Consider the following 20,075-nt stretch of genomic DNA (forward strand, 5'->3'; position numbering starts at 1 on the left):
ACGAACCAACCAACAACATCAAACCGCACTGGTCAAAGAGGAAGAATAAGGATAGGAGAATACAACTTTGAGACCGTTGACAATTTCTCCTATCTAGGGTAGAAAACCACAACCGATAACAGCTACGATGATGTGGCGTTTAAGTCTTGCTCTTTGATAGGAGCGAAGATTTTTCCGTGATCCTCGATGGATTCGGCGAAAATGAGGGTCTTATCCGCTCTCGTGTTCTTGAGAGTTACCTTTGTCCCTTTTGCCTTAAGGGACCTTAACAGAACAGGGACATTCGGTAATTTCCGGGTAATTTTTTCTTCTTTGGTTTGTTGGCTTCGATGTTGCTGGCTTCTACGTTGTTCGGCTCTATCAAAACAGCTTCGGAGAAAGCAGACGCACATCCCACGATGTCGTCCACCTCAATCGGGTGTCCAGCTTGCAGGTTTTCCTTATCCTGCCGTTTTTTCCCGTTCTGCTCTGAGCTCTGCCCTGAGCTCCGCGATCTCCTCCTTCAGCATCTTAATTATTTCGAGCAGATTTGCTCGACTCTCGTCTCCGGGGTTCGGGTCCCCCTCTTCGTCTGAGGTACCCCCGGTCTTCGCTCTCTTGACGGACATTCTGCCTCCAAGCCTGTCCCGCGTGGATATCAGAAATTCTTCGGTTCACTGAAAGAAAACAGAAAAAAAACAATTGCATGTAAATTGTACTTTAATATACGGAGTCTTAATAATATTGAGATACACTGTATATTTCACCGCACTTTACTTCCTTTGTCACTGTTATTATGCTTTAGCAGAGCACTCTACCTGCTCCGTCGCTTGTCACTTATTTTTTTTTAATTTTAACACCTTCACTTTTCTATTTATTTCGCAGCACACGTCTGCTCGCCTCGAGATCTTGAAGCGAACTGTTTTATTTTTATTATAATTTCACGTAACTTAACACGCAAATTCCAAATTATACCGACGGCAGCACAATCAGTTTTCTCGTTCATTCGTCCGCATTGACTTGCGCGAATTCGTTAGAAATTAACGTAACTCAACTATTTATATTAATTTATTTGATGAACGATTTCCATGACCCCAAGCAATACCGACATGGCACTCCAACGATTACCTCTTATCAGTAACCACAAGCAAATCAACCCAAATACATTTTAATCTACAAAAGCATCACTTTCAAACTTACAATATATTCACCTGCGGTTTAATATTCACACGACCCCTAATATATATCAACTTGATAAGCGATTTCCCGTCACTAAAGCAAATTAGCACATGACACTCAAACAATCACCCCTTAACAGCAACCTTAAGAAAATCAGCCAACTACATTTAAATCTACAAAACCATCATTTTCAAACGTACTATATATTCACCTGCGGTCTAATATTCACACGCTCCCAAATATGTCAACCTGATAAGCAATTCCCATCACCCAAGCAATACGCACATGGCATCCAATAACATACACGCACACAGCCCGAGCCGAGCCTGAGCCAAACCGCCCGGCGGACACAAAGCCCCCAACGGACCAACGGACATCACACAGCCCGAGCCCAACCCAAAAATCATAACAACAATCCAGGAGTCACCTCCCCTTATCACACCCCCAAATCAGCCCAAGTACATTACCCAATAGGCCCCCACATTATAACAATGATCCCAGGCGCCACCTCACCTTATCAGCCCAATTATCCAACAAATACGCGCCAAACCCGGCCGCGCAAAACCACAACATTTTTATATGAAACTGGATTAGAACATACATTCTGTCCCAAAACCGCAAGATTTTTATATGAAAGTGGATTAGAACATACATATTTATACTACTCACGTCCGTTGCAAAAGATCCCCTCTGAATATATTCGGTAACGTCGCTCACTCACTATTCGGTATTTTGGGGAAAGTGTATGCTGAGAAAATGTTAGAAACAATAAACATATGGAACAGAACAATTGATACCCGCAAGATTTGCTGCGAAATCAAACATCTATTATTAATATAATGATATGGTTTCTCAGTAAGAAAACAAGTAAACGAGCTTGAAGGGTAGTTCAGCCAAATAATCAAGACAATTAAGGAAATATATCACGAATTCCACAAAAACAAAAAAATAATTGAGTATTTCAATACTTTGGCAATACGATTGATCTAGATAACGGCACACTATCAAAGGGTACAATCAACATTATTGGATCTAGTAACAGGGGCTCAACACAACAAAGTTAATCCGCAGCTATTAACTCCAAAGCAGTTGAGAGACCAATTAACAGTAATCAAAGAACGTCTCCCACCAACATTGTGAGCGATCAACGGCACCTAGCGAAATTGTATGAAATAATCTCGACAGAAGGTCGAATGCTAAGAGAATAGATGACTTTTCGAATCAGCCTTTCACTTCTATCTCAAGACAAGTTCGAAACACTGCGAATCGTTCAGATACCTAAGTATGTTAGTTAATGGAACACTTCTCACCATCCGTCACACGTCATAACCAATTTTATTGGAAAATTTCCATTAACACCAGTATTATCCGATGTCTGAATTGGAAATATCAAATTGTCTTCTTGCCCATAAGTCCGAGTTTATCTGCAAGCGACGACACACCTTAATCGAAAGGGTTCAAGTATCAACTATTGTGATAATGCAATCTTAACTGATCACTCTCAAGATCATTCCCTATCATGCGTCCTCTTTAACCTGGCCCTCGAGAAAGTGTTCCGTGATGCTGATGTAAATGCAAGAGGTACGATCGTCTTTAAGTCCACTCAATTACTGGCCCACAGTTAGATACTAACCAGTTACCACAACCCCCCTTGCCTCTCAAGGGGCGAAATCAGTGCGAGTACACACGATTTCAAATTGTTTTGCCCTTGAGCATGAGCGAGATGTAAAGAAAATCCGATCAGCTGTGTTTGACATACCGCCCGGACTCGCCAAAGTATTGGTGAAATCGGCAAGTTTTTGCTTATGCATAAGTGAATACGTGAAACAATTTGTTGCTGAATGGGTGAGCACGCCGTAGTACCAGAATAGCAAAAGCTCACCGATCTCTCTCTTGCCAATACGATTTGACGAAGATTATGCCTTTTCCTTGTTTAGCGTCTCTGATGTGTACAGATAAGCTTCTGCAAGCACATTCGCAAGTGGGGTCATTTTAGTGTGGGTACTGCCTATAGTAGACACAGTAGATCTACTATAGGCAGTACCCTTACAAAAATGACCCCACTTGCAAATGTGCTTGCAGAAGCTTATCTGTACACATCAGAGACGCTAAACAAGGAAAAGGCATAATCTTCGTCAAATCGTATTGGTAAGAGAGAGATCGGTGAGCTTCTGCTATTCTGGTACTACGGCGTGCTCACCCATATAGCAAAAAGTTGTTTCACGTATTCACTTATACATAAGCAAAAACTTCCCAATCTCACCAATACATTGGCAAGTCCGGGCGGTATGTCAAACACAGCTGATCGGGTTTTCGGTACATCTCGCTCATGCTCAAGGGCAAAACAATTTGAAATCGTGTGTACTCGCACTGATTTCCCCCCTTGAGGGGCAAGGGGGAGTGAGGTAGCTGTCTAGTATCTAACTGTGTAGTAGATCTACTGTGTACTGGCCTATGCTGACGATACCGACACCATGGGAAGAACCACCCGAGACGTACAAACTGCCTTCATCCAGATCGAGCAGGCGGCACAAGATCTTGGGCTGTACATCAATGAAAGCAAGACAAAATATATGGTGGCAACGTCAGCACCGAAGACAAACCAACCAACAACATCAAACCGCACTGGTCAAAGAGGAAGAATAAGGATAGGAGAATACAACTTTGAGACCGTTGAAAATTTCTCCTATCTAGGGTAGAAAACCACAACCGATAACAGCTACGATGATGAAATCCGCGCACGGTTGTTGTCAGCCAACAGAGCCTATATCAGCTTACAAAAACTGCTCCGCTCGAAACGTCTCACCATAGGGTCAAAGCTCTTACTGTACAAGACTATGATCTTGCCAGTCCTCATGTATTCCTCGGAAACTTGGGTTCTTAGCAAGAAAAATTGCGAACTCTTGGCCGCGTTCGAGAGTAAAAATCCTCCGAAGAATTTTTGGCCCCCTATGGAGGATGGCCTATACAATGACGAAATCTATGAGCAATACCATGACCGTCCGGTTGTGGATAAAATCCGGCTCAATAGGTTACGGTGGGCGGGTCACTTAATCCGTATGGATGAGGATGATCCAGCCCGGAAAGTCTATAAGGGCAATATCTATGGTAGAAAAAGAAGACGAGGCAGACCCTGCCTAAGATGGAGCGATGGCGTAGGCCAGGACGGCAGACAGCTTTTGGGGATATCGAATTGGTGGACCTCGGCTCAAAACCGGGATGTCTGAAGTTCCTTATTAAGGCAGGCCTAGACCGGATACCGGTTGTTGCGCCGTAGATGATGATGAATCTTAACTGAAATAGGTACACTTTCCAGTTGCGAAATCATCAAATCTAATGAAACGGTAACTCTTGAATCGAAATGACTCGGTCTACATTGTAAATCAAACCATCACCGTAAACATGGTATGTGGAACTACGATCACCGCTCAAGTGTTAAGTAGATTGGGCATTATTAATATAACTAGCGGATATAGCATCAAAGACAAGCAAGATATACCCTACAATGATAAAAACATCCATCATAACTTCTTGAAATCTATCCAGTCTTCTCGAATTTGCCGATACTTTTAACATCGTACGCAAATCAATATCACACCAGGATTATCTCGAGAACGACGTTAAAGGAATCCAACTAGTATCGCTGATCGCTCAAAAGGAGGACTCCCGAGAAGCACGTCTTCTCACGTCCATCATTTCACCATTGAATATATGGGTTTGCCGATGTTTAGTTTAGTTTAGTTTAGCAATTTTAGGGTAAGAACAAGTCGGGAAACCATAGGCTGCACGCTTCAAGTACAAAAGGTTTTGTGTATTTCTTAGTACGTTGCACGTAATATATGCATATATTATGTGAGAGTATCCACTTTCGAGTGAGATTGTCATTCATAGTCTTGAATTTGCAAAGAAGCAACAATTTTGACGTATTATAACATTGATAGTAATAGTGCGATTTCCACCAAGCTTATAGCCTACGTCACTGCAAAATTTTGTGGTGTTACGCTTTTGCAGCCAATTATTAAAAATTATAGTAATATACTATTATTAACTTTATTTGAACAGATATCGGTATGGAAGGTATTTCGGAGCCCAGGCACCATACAGATTTTTCGGTTGGGTAGTTTCTGAGCATGACCCCCTTGAAGAAATGATCACTTTCAACCCCGCGCACTCCCCACCTTTCTAATAAATGTCAAAACTAAGACCGGCTTCGGAAAGTACTAGCCGAGGCTTTTAATTTGATACCCCACATGACTATATTTGAAGAAAAAGAAAATGTACACCCCCCTTTTGCATGTACGGTGACCCCCCTAAAATTCGACGTAAGAGGATGTAACTCACTGTATGCGTGAGTATTCCCACCTTTTCTACCAAATTTGGTGTCAATCGCTATAACTGTCTCCGAGAAAAATGCGTGTGAATGACAGACAGACAGACAGTAAACCGATTTTAATAAGGTTTTGTTTTTACACAAAGCCTTAAAAATTGCATATAAAGAAGATATTAGAACGAAATAAATGAATTGTAAGTCAATGAAAAATGCCTCTGGTGAGGCTGCCGGGAGCACTGAACAGCTCAAGTTGCATATACTACTGTATTAGTTACATAGCGGAAAGAAAAATCCCAGTACTAAACTGGTAATGTGCATTCCAACGATACTGGCATTCTAGTACAGTCCGCATCTTGGAAAAGGACCTAACGCTGTAAAGAAAAGCCTTTATCGTGGTATAAACACATGGTCTTATATAGAAAATTACAGTTTAACGAAATAACGTTAAATGGCTAAAGTTGATATATTTGGATAATTTATCATCTGGAATTTATATTACAATGACGAGGAGGTATTTTTATTTCTTCTTCAAATAGGATTCAGTCAAAAAATATTCTCTTTATTCCTGTTCGACTAAAGGTTGTTTTCTTTTTTAAAATTTACCTTTTATGCAGTCTCAAGCCATGCCTAAGTGTAATTTAAAGAGTTTTCCGCATATGTGTATAATTGGTTTCACAAGTACTCCTTACTAAATCTTAGTAAAACAATAATATACAGAATATCCAATGAAGAACTAATAGAGAATAGATTTAAACTGTATAAAAATGCGGTAGTCCAAGTAGGTTATTACTTCTCCAACTTTGTTCGAATTACTAAAAAAAAATGTTCATTCTTCTATATCTGATCGCCAAATCCACGGTCGTGACAAAACATAAAAGCAATAGATCACAAAAAATATTGATAAAATTTCTCTAATTTGATCTCTATTTCCGGAAATGTTAAGCCATCAATTATCTTTGCTACAGCGTGCGATGCTTTATCGAGAGTGCCAGGAAATAGGGAAATCCGTAGTGATTATTTTTAAGTTATAATGGTCCGAAAAAGGAATTTAGAACATATGTTGAAGGACTACGGATCAGTCACTGTTGATCACACACGTACTTACACCTTTTTAAGGTTTTGTGTGCAACAAAACCTTATTAGAATCGAGTCGATGTCTATCTGTCTGTCTGTCTGTCTGTCACAGCCGATTTATTCGGAAACGGCTGGACCGATTGTCACGAAAATTGGTAAGAGTATGTAATCTGCCGTTCCCTTTACATGCAGCAACTGGCGCCATTTTGTGTTAAGTTTAAGGGGGGCTCCCCATACATGTGAAAGGAGGCTAAACAATTTTTTTTCACAGAATGTAGCCATGTGGGGTATCAAATGAAAGGTGTCCTTCCTTTTCGAAACTGGTCCAATATTTGATATTGGGTAAAACATAAGGGAGTGAGGGCTCAAAATATGACCTATCAAAAAGTGTAACAGGTCTCGTTCTCAGAACTTATCCAATCCGAAAAATCTGAAAAAAATCACAGTAGTGCATCTCTACGAAATCTAGGCCTCAAAATATATCCGATTTCGATATTTGCGTAAATCAAGTTAATAATAGTATATTTCCACATTTTAGAAATTTACCCGGCACCCCTCTTATGTTCATCCCAGGAGTATAAAAATTAGCGTAAGTGTAATGAAGAACGTGGTACACAAGTTTGAAGAAAATCCAACTATTTGGACCAACTATTTTGTGAATTTCGTGCACTCTATAACCTGCATGACGCCATCATCACATATCAATTCGTCAATACCACAACGAAATGAGTTCTTATGAATTGGGTCGCAAGAGAATTATTTTGTTTTAGTTTTTTAGTTATTTGTCAGCCAGACATGTGTGCATGTAGGTATATAATATATGCGTGCTAATGAACTTTGCGGGTAGTGCTTAATTCAGGTAGATATAAGAAGTAAATCGGAAATATGGGTACGATCAATTTATATACGTGTACAGTATTCGTATATGTGTACAATATTCGGAAATAGGCAGTTTGTATTGTATGTGCGTTGAAATTTCTTAGATAAGATGAACACTAAACCTTTATACCCGTAGCACAAGCTTCCGGTATTCCGACTTGTTTCCTGAGTAGACGGTCACAAAACTCGACGAAATATATGTAGTATGACACATGCTGTACACGCTGCGGAGAATGAGACCAAATTATTGTATTAATGCGGCACAAAAGTAGTGGCAATTCTGGACCATCGGAAGCAAACGATTACAAACGTGACACGCAAGAATACAACGGAAACTGGAGATATCTCTTTTTTCACAACGCCTTCAGAAACAAATTTACAAAAAAGGAAAAAAAGCGCACTGGAATTACAGCGGTCCAGCACAACAAAATTATCGAAATTTACACCATCATCTTCATCAACAGTTCGCCGTTCCTAAAATCACTCCATCGTCGTCCCTCGCGGCCATGTTCCCGATCTCAAGTCAAGATCACTCGCCTCTTGTCAAAACTTTCAGCCATCCCCCCCGTTCTTTTTTTTTCCTCCTTCCCAACAACAAAATTCTTCAAGCATGTAGCGCGGCAAAGTAGAGCAAGTCGACGGCCAAGAAAATTATATCGACGAAATAAACTAACCTAACCAAAGACAGACGGACAGACAAACGATTTTAATAAGGTTTTGTTTTATACAAAACCTCGAAAAGGGTATTACGGCCATCTACTTCGAAATTCCAGACATTAAATACAATATTGTACAGGAAAAACTCAGAAAGATGTACAGTAACGATAGCACCATCACATTTAGGAATATTAGTAGCATTTAACGCATTGAAAGCTAAAATATACTATCTGAAATTACTCGAGTTAATAAAAGTAATAATAGCCAATATGTCCGGATAGCTGAGTGGTTAGAGCGCAAGGCTGTCGTACGGAAGGTCGCGGTTCAAATCTCGCTGGTAGCAGTGGGATTTGTATCGTGATTTGATGTCGGACACCAGTCGACTCAGCTGTGAATGAGCACCTGAGTCAAATCAGGGTAATAATCTCGGGCGACCGCAATGCTGACCACATTGCCTCCTACAGTGTACTACTGTAGTGTACGGTTTACGGTCTCAAATGAAGTGCTCTAACAGACTTCAAGGCTCTGATCCAATATGGATTGTTGCGCCAACGATTATTATTACTATTAATTATAGCCAACAAGCAAAATATGACCGAAAACCAATCTACACATTCTCTACACAAAAGAACAAATATACGTATACCTATGTTATGCACGTACATTAAAAACCGCTGTTTATTATATTGGTTACTACCCGCTAGCTTTAGTAGCACATACATATGCATACACATGTCTACCTCGAGTAATTGATACTGATATGCAAATAACTAAAAAAGCCTAGAAAGGAAAACTAAAATGACCCCATTCAGAATTATGTCCTATGTTTTCGTCCTGTACTTCTGCAATGAACTTAAAGGGGGTTTTACGGTAAATTTCTAAAACATGGTAATACATTATTATTAACTTTATTTGTGCAGATATCGAAACGGGATGTATTTTGAGACCTACATTTCGTATAGATGCCTCATTGTGATTTTTTTTCAGATTTTTCAGTTGAATAGCTTCTTTTCTACCTAATATCAGAAATGAGATCAGTTTTGAAAATTACTAATCGAACCCTTCCATTTGGTACAACACAGGACTACCATAAATTTACATGCCTCTTTCGCATGTATGTGGAGCCCCCTTCAAACTCAACATAAAATGGCACCACTCGCTATATGTAAGAAGACATATAGACTACATGTTCACACTAAATTTCATGGCAATCGATCAGCCGCTTCCGGCTGTGATGTAATTTTTGGATAGTTCGCTATGTAATTTGTAACCTCTATGTTTCCTATATCTTTTTTTTTCAATATTTTATTTTGTCACAGAAATTTTTCGTTCAATTGGGTTATAATAAAGACATTGGTATCCTTTTTGTGTGAAACAAAACCTTATTAGAACCGAGTCGATGTCTGTTTGTCTGTTAATCTCGATTGATTCGGAAACGGCTAGACCGATTGTCACGAAAAACAGTGAGGGTATGTGGTCTGTTATTCCCTTTACATACCAGCTAGTGGCGCTATTTTGTGTTAAGTTTAAGGGGGGCTGACCATACATGTGAATGCAGGGTGCATACATTTTTTTTAACATAATGTGGCCATGTGTATGAGATGAAAGGGCTCGATTAGTACTTTTCGGAACTAGTCCCATATTTGATGTCGGGTGAAACGCAGGGGAGTGAGAGTTCAAAATATGACCCTCACAAAGTTTAACAAGTTTAATCATTTACATATCAATATCAGTTACTCGAGACATGAATGGTGAAACTTTGGGGTAGTGCCTAATTCAGATATATTTGTACATTGAACAAGTGGTATTCAATATACGTACTTTATATGTACACATGTATATTTTTATGCACGAAGTAAATCGAAAATAGGTGTGGGATCAATTTATAAAAATGCATATAGAATAAGGTGTCCGGTAATAGGCAATGTTTGTTTGTTTAGGGTGAGCATATCGACGTTCGTAATATGTACGTATTTCTTGTAGTTTGAAAAAAATATGAAGGAATATTTTGGGACTTTAGCCATATACGATTAGAACAAGTCGGAATACCGGAAGCTCGTGCTTCGGGTATAAAGGTTTTGTGTTCATCTTATCTAAGAAATTTCAACGCATATTTTTCTATCCGTATACGGCTACAAAATTACGAGACATACGTACATATTACAGCCGTAGATGTTACGCTCACCCTAAACAAACAAACTGCCTATTTTCGAATACTGTACACATATCGGCACGTATATAAATTGATCGTACCCATATTTCCGATTTACTTTTTATATCTATCTGAATTAGGCTCTACCCGCAAGGTTCAGTAGCACGCATATATAATACTATATACCTACATACACACATGTCTCGTTGGAATAATTGATATTCATATACAAAGAACTAAAACAAAATAATTCTTTTCCACCCAATTCATACGAACCTACTTCGTTATGGTATTGACAAATTGATATGTGATGATGACGTCATGCAGGTTGTAGAGTGCACGAAATTCACAAAAAATTGTAAAGTTTTACCCCCTATAACTTTGTTAATAATAGTTGGATTTTCTTCGAACTTGGCCAAGTTGTGCATTATGTTCTTCATTATACGTATGCCAAATTTTGTACTTCTGGGATGAACATAAGGGGGGTGCCGGGTAAATTTCTAAAATGTGTAAATATACTATTATTAACTTTATTTGTGCAGATATTGGAACCGGATATATTTTGAGGCCTAGATTTCGTAGAGATGCACAACTGCGATTTTTTTCAGATTTTTCGGTTGGATAGGTTCTGAGAATGAGACCTGTTACACTTTTTGGGGGTCATATTTTGAGCCCTCACTCCCCTATATTTCACCCAATTTCAAATATTGAACCAGTTTCGAAAAGTACTAATTGAGACCTTTCATTTGATATCCCACATGGCCACATTTTATGAAAAAAAATTTTGCACCCTCCTTTCACATGTATGGGGACCACCCCTTAAACTTAACACAAAATAGCGTCAGTTGCTGCATGTAAAGGGAACGGCAGCTCACATACTCCTACCAATTTCCGTGACAATCGGTTCAGCCGTTTCCGAATAAATCGGCTGTGACAGACAGACAGACAGACAGACAGACAGACAGACAGACAGACAGACAGACAGACAGACAGACAGACGGACAGACAGACATCGAATCGATTCTAATAAGGTTTTGTTTCACACAAAACCTTAAAAATGTGCGTTGAAACTTTCTCACATAAGATAATCACGAAACCTTTATACCTGAAGTGCCAGCTTCCGGTATTCCGACTTGTTTTGAGTAGTCGTAACAGTAAACTAAATGAAAAGATTCACGATGGTATGATTGCCTTGACGCCTTGTTTTCGCGTGCATTATGTACACTATATTTTTTTTGTAGTTCAAGATTTCTAAGTTCTCCGTAATTTTCACTAAAAGTAATAATTATAAATGAAATAAAAAAAAATCAATATCATATTAGCATTTGCAAGTACTTCAAAGTATTGTCGGGGCACTTTGACTTAACTCGGTAGCACACATTCTAAAAATAACAATTTTATTTATAATTTAAAAATGTCAAGACTTCCCGTTCCCATTTTTTAACATTGGGTTGAATGGGTTCAGGGATTGGATGGGTTTATGGAGATTCAGAGAGACGAGAGACGGATGATTAGGTTCAGATTAGGTTCAGGTACACAGGAGTTAAATTATACATCTCTCGTAGCTAAAGTAACCAACAAATGCATGAATTGGAAATTCCGAAGGTAAAGAATCTACTTTGAACGTTAGCAATTTGACGAATTCCACGAGCAATTACTGTGGTAAAGGCGGCGAAATTTTGAAATGCAAAATCACTTTAATTGAAATAATGAAATATAATATATATATAAATTGGTCCAATATTAAAATGGAAAATCACTTTAATTGAAATAATGAAATATAATATATATATATAAATTGGTCCAATTCACTGTTATCACTATATAGTCGCCGGCAACTTCCAACCTCGTTGGTGGTTGAGACAGAAGAGACCGGCTTATTTCCATGCGGTCTTTTCCTGTCCCAACCAACGGCACTTTCTCACCGCTAATCCTCCATTCCCGTGGCGAGTTCTAAAACGAGTGGAGAGTTCCGCGCCATCTACTTGTCCGCATTCGCAACATTCGAAATAAATTTTGAATGCTGCGGATCCTGCCGCGCCACATCACTCCGCCCCCAGATGAAACCTAAGGGGTTTCGGCGACCGATCCCGGAATTCCGTTCACCGTTAATCCACAAAGCGGACACGACGCTGCTTCGGGGCGCACACGGGTTTCATTCTGGACAAAGAGACCGCCTTTTTGTGTCCACCGATCTCGAGTTGGAAGAAATGCTCTCTCCGGTCGAGAACGCGGTACGGGCCCTCATATGGAGGCTGCAGTGGCTTCCAGACGGCATCCGTCCTGACCAGAACGTGCGTGCAGGTGTCCAGTTCCTTGGGCGAACAGGCAGGTGTGGACGAGTGTCGAGTGGGTGGTGGCGCTTAGATGCGTCGGAGATTGTCCCTCAGCAGACGCACCAACCCCGACTCTGTGAGACCCGATCTCTTGTCGAAGACCGGATCGCTTGGGAGTCTTGGGTTCTCCCCGTATGCCAGCTCCGCGGGGCTGGCAGCAAATTCCTCTCGGCGGGTTGTACGTAGGCCGAGTAGGACGAAAGGCAAGACTTGAGTCCAGGACGGATCGTCGCGTGCCATAATGGCGGCTTTCAGCGTCCGGTGCCAACGTTATAGCATCCCATTGGATTGCGGGTGGTATGCAGTAGTCCGCTGGCGTCTAAAACCCAGGAGTTTGCCTAACTCTGAGAAAAGGGTGGATTCAAATTGCATTCCCTGGTCAGTGATGACCACTGCAGGGACGCCAAAGCGAGGTATCCACTCTCGACAGCGGGCTTCGGCACAAGATTGCGCCGTAATGTCTTTCAGAGATATTGCCTCAGGCCACCGCGTGAACCTGTCGATGATTGTGAGGCAATACTTGTAACCGTGCGAGTCTCGCAAAGGCCCTACTATGTCGAAGTGTATCGTGTGGAACCGCTTGGTAGTGCAGGGGAATGAGCCCACTTCTTTCCTTACATGCCTGGAGACTTTACATTTTTGGCATGCGATGCACTCTCTGGCCCAGGAATTGATATCCTTGTTCATGGAGGGCCAGAAGTATTTTCCGGTGACTAACCGATTTGTTGTCCTGATGCCGGGATGCGCCAAGTCGTGAACTGCGTGGAACACTTCCTTGCGAAATTTGGCCGGAATATATGGCCGAGGTCCCTTTTCCGAGTCTTCGCAGCAGAGCGAGAGGTTTGAGCCGAAGATGGGCAACTCCCGAAATTTGGGGTTGGATTTGAGGCTCTGAAGTGCTGCGTCATCCTCCTGCACCTTGGCAATAGCCGAGAAATCGAGTGAGGCGGATATGTTAACCTCTGAGACACGAGACAAAACGTCAGCAACTATGTTGCCCTTTCCGGACACGTGCTGGATGTCTGACGTAAACTGGCTTATAAAGCTCAGGTGTCGAAGCTGACAAGGGGACGCTTTGTCAGGCTTTTGTTTCAAAGCATAAGTGAGAGGCTTATGGTCCGTGGACACTGTGAACGGCTTGCCTTCTAGGGAGAAGCGGAAATATTTAATGCTCAAGTACGCGGCGAGCAGTTCGCGATCGTAGGTACTATGGTTCCGTTGAGCGGGATTCAACTGTTTCGAGAAGAAACTCAACGGCTGCCAAACTTGATCCACCTTTTGGTGAAGGGCAGCACCTACTGCGATGTTAGAGGCGTCAACAAAAACGGCTAGGGGTGCATCTTGTAGAGGAAATGCCAAGAGTGTAGCATCAGCCAGTTGCTGTCGGGATTTATCGAACGCGCGGACGGCCTCTTCAGACCACACAATCTCTCGTGTGCCTTTTGTTTTGGGGCCAGACCAGTACGCGTTCAAAACAGACTGATGTTGGGCGGCCTTGGGCAGGAAACGACGGTAGAAGTTTAGCATGCCCAAGAACCTTCTCAACTCCTTCACTGTCTTTGAACGCGGGAAGCTTATAATTGCTTGCACCTTGTCTGGGTCGGGCTATATTCCTTCAGGGGAAATGGAGTGGCCGAGGAATCTCACCTGTTTTTGGAGGAATTTGCATTTCTCAACGTTTAGGACTAAACCGGCCTCAAGGGGACGTTGAAAAATGCACTCGAGATGGGCTTAGTGCTCACACTCAGTGGAAGAAGCGACCAAAACATCATCCAAATACACGAAACAGAAATCGAGGTTTCGCAGGACTGAGTGAATGAACCTTTGAAAGGTTTGCGCCGCATTGCACAATCCGAAAGTCATTGTGATGAACTCGAAGAGTCCAAAGGGTGTGCATATTGCCGTCTTTGGAATGTCTTCAGGAGCTACAGGGATTTGGTGGTAAGCCTTGGCTAAGTCCAAGGTCGAAAAGATGCGGCAATTCGCGAGGTGATGCGCAAAGTCGTGGATGAATGGAATTGGATATCGGTCAGGAACAGTCTGTGCATTTAGCCTTCTGTAATCCCCACAGGGACGCCATTCGCCATTTAGCTTAGGGACCATATGCAATGGGAAAGACCAACAGCTGTTTGAGGGCCTGCAGATACCCTGTTTAACAAGTTGTGCAAATTCTTTCCGTTTCTGGGGTGGTAGAGGACACGCCTTCGAGAAGATCGGGGAACCACTAATGTTAATGTGGTGCTGCACATTGTGCTTCACTGGTCTTGAGAGACTACACTCGGTAGTAATCTGGCTGAACTTTTGGAGGAGTGTCCGAACACGAGAGTCGGTGATGTCTTCCAAAAGAACGGAAAGGTTATTGTCAGCGTGAGATACCATTTGGCTCGACAAATTAAGGTTGGTCGTAGGGTCTATAAGGGACTTATTTTGCAAGTCCACCAGCAACCCATAGTGACACAAGAAGTCCGCGGCTAATATGGGGAAGCTGACATCTGGCAGGATGAAACGCCACGAAAACGCCCTACGCAAGCCAAGACTCACGTCCAGTTGCCTGTACCCGTATGTGTTGATGCGGGAGGAATTTGCTGCCGCAAGTTTGAGCGGCTGTGGATAAAGTCGATGTTGCCGGGGTACGGGGAGAACCGAAACCTCCGCACCAGTGTCGACGAGGTAGTTGCGCCTGCTGAGGGGGTCGAAAATAGTTAGGCGACTTGGCGCCGCGCCGTCGCCAAGACCCCCCGCGGACCTAGTTTTTTGCGGTAGGCGCGAATTTACACGGTAGCGTACATCTTGTCGCTTTATCACCGAATCTCAGATGGTACAGCAAATACCTGTGCCCGCAGGCTGTCTTGACGACCTGCTACCCGAACGTCTTTTTCGTGTGGCAGACCGTGAGCGATCTCGCGATCTGGCACTCGAACGCTGAGCGTCCAACGTCGTCCGCAACTCGGCCACGCTGGCAGTTAAAGCGGCTATCTCGCGCCTTAAGTCGCTCACCTCATCCGACGGTGGTTGATCTTGCTCCCATCCAATTGCCTCATTTCGCGAAGCAATTGGCTGGGAGTTCGATCACCTAACGTTAAACCCGCCAGCAAGTGGTCTAATTTTGCCGACTCGCTTGCCGACAGGCGCCTGATCAACTCGGTCTTGAGCTGCGAGTATGATGCCGATTTCACTACGTCGGACACCAGAAGAATCGACTCTTCATCCAGGCCGACCACCGCATAGTTGAAGCGGGTCGCGTCCGATGTGATTCCGGACATTTGGAACTGCGCTTCCAAATGTATGAACCACAACTCCGGGTTCCGTCGCCAAAACGGAGGAACGCGTACGGCGAGGGTGGTCACTTGCGGGTTCGATGGGCCTGCCACGTCTTTGTTGTCGAACGACATCTTGAGTAACAAAAAGTAGAAGTTTGCAATGAAAACGCGGTGAGTTTGTAATGAAAACGCGGTGAATTTGTTGCGACACGGCAGGGCGCACCCACGAATGACCGCACGAACAGAGTAGATAACAACAACCCGAAGCGGACGCTCTCAAGCGCAGACCGAAATTAAGGAGGAACTCGCCAAAAGAATGGAGAACCCGCGGTGATTATAAATGCTTCGACGCCGTCTCTTGCAGCGATTATTTTAATTATTATTTGTTTTTAAAAAATTGAAAATATGCATATAATTTAATATTACTATTAACTAACTATTTTTTTTTAAATTCTAAGTAGTTCTCTAATTAACTTTTTCAATAGTTCACAGCACAGTTGAAATAAAACTTGGAGTAATATAATTCGACAAACTCAGCACCCTAGGCACTTTTCCTTGTTTTGGACGTTGCAATGGTCCTTACAATTAAAGTTGCAAAAACAATACTAAAAGTAATGAATTTCACTTATTCACTAATTCACAAAGGTGCTGCGGTGATGGCGTCGGGGCTGTAGCGGCGGCTTTTTCGGTGGTAGTGGAAACTGCTGTGGGATCGACTACGGCGGTGACTATATAGATAGTCGCCGGCAACTTCCAACCTCGTTGGTGGTTGAGACAGAAGAGACCGGCTTATTAATAAATTTCGAATGCTGCGGTTCCTGCCGCGCCACAAGGTAAAGTTTCTGATCGCCTTTAACCCGGCAAGGGCAATCATGATCCTTATTTATGTCCTGAATAACCATGAGACAATCGTCGTGTAGTGACCAAACGTGAGCGGCGTGTCAGCATACACTCCAATACAGAGCACTGAAACTAACAATGGGTATAAATTGCACCCAACCATATGCAAAGGAAAACAAGTCGGGAAACCGGAAGCTAGACGCTTCAGGTATGAAAGGTTTTGTGTCTTTCTTTTATAAAGAGATTTGAGTGTGCATTTGTCCCATTAGCATGTAGTACGTAAAATATGCATATATTATGTGAAAATAGCCACTTTCAAGTGATATTGACATTCATAGTCTTGAATTTGCAGAGGAGCGACAGTGTTGACCTAGTGTAACTTTGTTAGTAATAGTGCGATTTTCACCAAATTTGGAAAGATCATGCTCTATACTGTAGCCTATATTGCTGCAAAATTTTGTGATTCTAGAGTGAACTTAAGGGGGGTTTTCCTGTCAATTACTAAAAATTATAGTAATATACTATTATTAACTTTATTATAACAGGTATGGAGGGTATTTCGGAGCCTAGGTACTATATAGTGGCAGCCCCCTGATTTTTTTCAGATTTTTCGGTTTGGTAGTTACTGAGAATGGGTTCGTTAAAAAAATGAACACTTTCAACCCCCCGCACTCCCCACCACAAAAGGCAAAACTAAGACCGGCTTCGAAAACTACTAATCGAGACTTTTAATTTGATACTCCATATAACTATATTTGATAAAAAAAAAATTTACACCCGCCTTTTGCATGTATGGGGACCCCCCCCCCCCCTTAAATTCGTCGTAAAAGGATGTGACTCACTATATGCGTGAGCGTTCATAGTTCCCACCTTTTCACCAAATTTGGTGTCAATCGTTGTAACCGTCTCCGAGAAAAATGCGTGTGACGGACAGACAGACACACAGACGGACAGACAGACAGACAGTAAACCGATTTTAATAAAAACAGTGGAACAAACATCCTAGGTAGCAGTTGTACTGGAAAATCCACCCTCTCAGGAGGTCGGTCCTACGGTTTCTGTTGAGAACCTTTAATTGGATTTGATTGACCCTTTTAGCAGAAGCTTGAGGATTTCAAGATTACCACCATTCATCAAAAACCTAATACTATAAACCCAACCAGCAATGTAGAAAACACCTCAGGAAATGGAAAATGAGGAACTGCGCGAAAAGCTTAACAAGCTAGAGAAGCTTACATTACAGCTTAGTTCACAAATTCAAAAGTAAATTGTGCTGCCGAATGGAGCGTACGTGAGCCGGGATCGCTCTTCACCCCTGCGAAAGTTAATCTAGTTTATCTATGCCCTTTGCTCAAATTGGATACGCCGCGGTGAGTCTGTTCCATACTCTAATATTCAATTATAATCAGGAGTTTCCGACCGTGATCCGCCTTTGCAAAACAAATAAGTTCAAATGCAACTCTACACTTTAATATCTTGAATAAGAGTGCACCCTTTGCTTGCAGTTACATGTCCTTTTAAAGGGTCACAATGCAAGCAATAAAATAAACATCTTCTCCTTACTTCCTAACAATTATGTATTTACTTAGGTCTAGTGCAATAAAACTAACTTGCTTGCTAGCGAGTATTTATTTAGGCTTCGTTCTTTGACGATGCCGACATGTGTAGGCGGATGGATGAGGATGACGTACCTCCTCCCCACTAAATGTAAAGCTCGTCCTGGAGATTTTTTTCTATGAATTACCAATAGATAGTCGCGTATAGTAATAATTTCTTATATGTAAGTTCTTATTTTCTAACTTCTTGGTTTACTAATCGGATATCAGTGTTTATTATTTTCCTTTCTTGTTTTTTTTTTTTAATTGGAGTCTTTTTCCTGGCAATATGGTTTTTGCCTTTTATATTTCTGAGGGTGTAAGTTAATAAAAATATCGGGTAGTTATATTAAAAAAAACAATTTATTACTTCATGCCTGTTTGGCATTCTAATTACAACTAACTACAATTTTTTGAAATATAAAAGAAATTAATATGATTTTGCCTAATGTGCAATCATGCGATTTCATCGATTGCACCGATGACCCCAATAGTTGCAGACGTCGCTTTTGGATGTGGTGCTGACACAGGTGTGTTTGCGCGTGCAGCATTTCCGTTCGGGTTAACTCGCCCGGCTTTAAATGCGATAGTCCCCAATCGCTAAAAGAATCGTATGTCGTTGAACCTGACCTTGGTAGTTGCTGATCGTGGATCTGATGTTGGAATTGATGTTGGCGGTTCTGGATCGGATTTCGAAGACGACGATGATGTCGGAACCGGTGATGGTAGTTCCGTCGATTGCTTAACCTTTATTTCTGAAACGATATTCTTAGTTTTGAATTTTAAGCATAACTGGAAGGAAATGATGAAAGCGATAAAAACGCCAATTATGGTAAGTGTTGAGTATGTTGTTATTCGATGGATGCTAGTTTCGGTACGCATAAGTTGAATCTCGCTGGTGTTGTTTATATGGAGATTTTTCATCATTTGTAGTGAGAGTACTTCCTGGTAAGTGTTAACTTCTGGAGATGGTTGTAATATGGCAGGTAGCACATTCATCGTTGTTATATCGCGATTGACAAAGGTCCTTCCATTTACCGTTAAGCTCGTGTTATGGATTTTAACTAAATAGGTACCGTTTAGTTTATGGGCTATCTGCTCAGCTTCGATTGTACCAGTAAATTGGTTCAGCAAAATGGTACCGGATGCAATCTCTTCAATGGTTGGTATGTGCGCATTGCTGGTTGTCTTGCATGTGGCTGTAAGGCTTTTCATCAGGTTTGGTATGCAAGAGGTGTTTGAGATATCCAAAATTTCATCCGATTTACAAATGGTTAAAGAATTTACATTTTTACAGTTTTCAATTACGCCAAATATTTGTTCATCATTTTTCAAAATTTTACTAAATTCGATGAAATTGATAATATGTTTTTTCTTTACAGCTTTAATTAATAATGTTTCATAGATAGGCTTAGTCGTCAAAGGAATATTTATAATGTACAGTAAACATGACAAATTTGTTATTATTTTTACTTCCGCGAAATCTAAAGCTTCTTCTATTGTGGAGTACGGTACAAGTTCTTTATCTAAAATGTCAGTAGCTAATTTCATTTCTATTTTTGATAAAATAATTGAGTTAACGACGCCTAATTTTGCCCAATGAATTGCTAGGTTTATATTTTTCAATTCTTCTTTAATTATTGACAATCTGAATTTAACATCTAATATCATATCATAATTTGTTTTGTTGCTTTCCTTAAATAATTTCTGAATTTCGTTTGCAATTTGTGTAATATTATTGATTCTTTCAGTGTACATTTGATTGATTAGAACCTGTCTATTATTATTTTCTAA

The sequence above is a fragment of the Hermetia illucens genome, chromosome 4, assembly GCF_905115235.1.
Source record: "Hermetia illucens chromosome 4, iHerIll2.2.curated.20191125, whole genome shotgun sequence".
Lineage (NCBI taxonomy): Eukaryota > Metazoa > Arthropoda > Insecta > Diptera > Stratiomyidae > Hermetia > Hermetia illucens.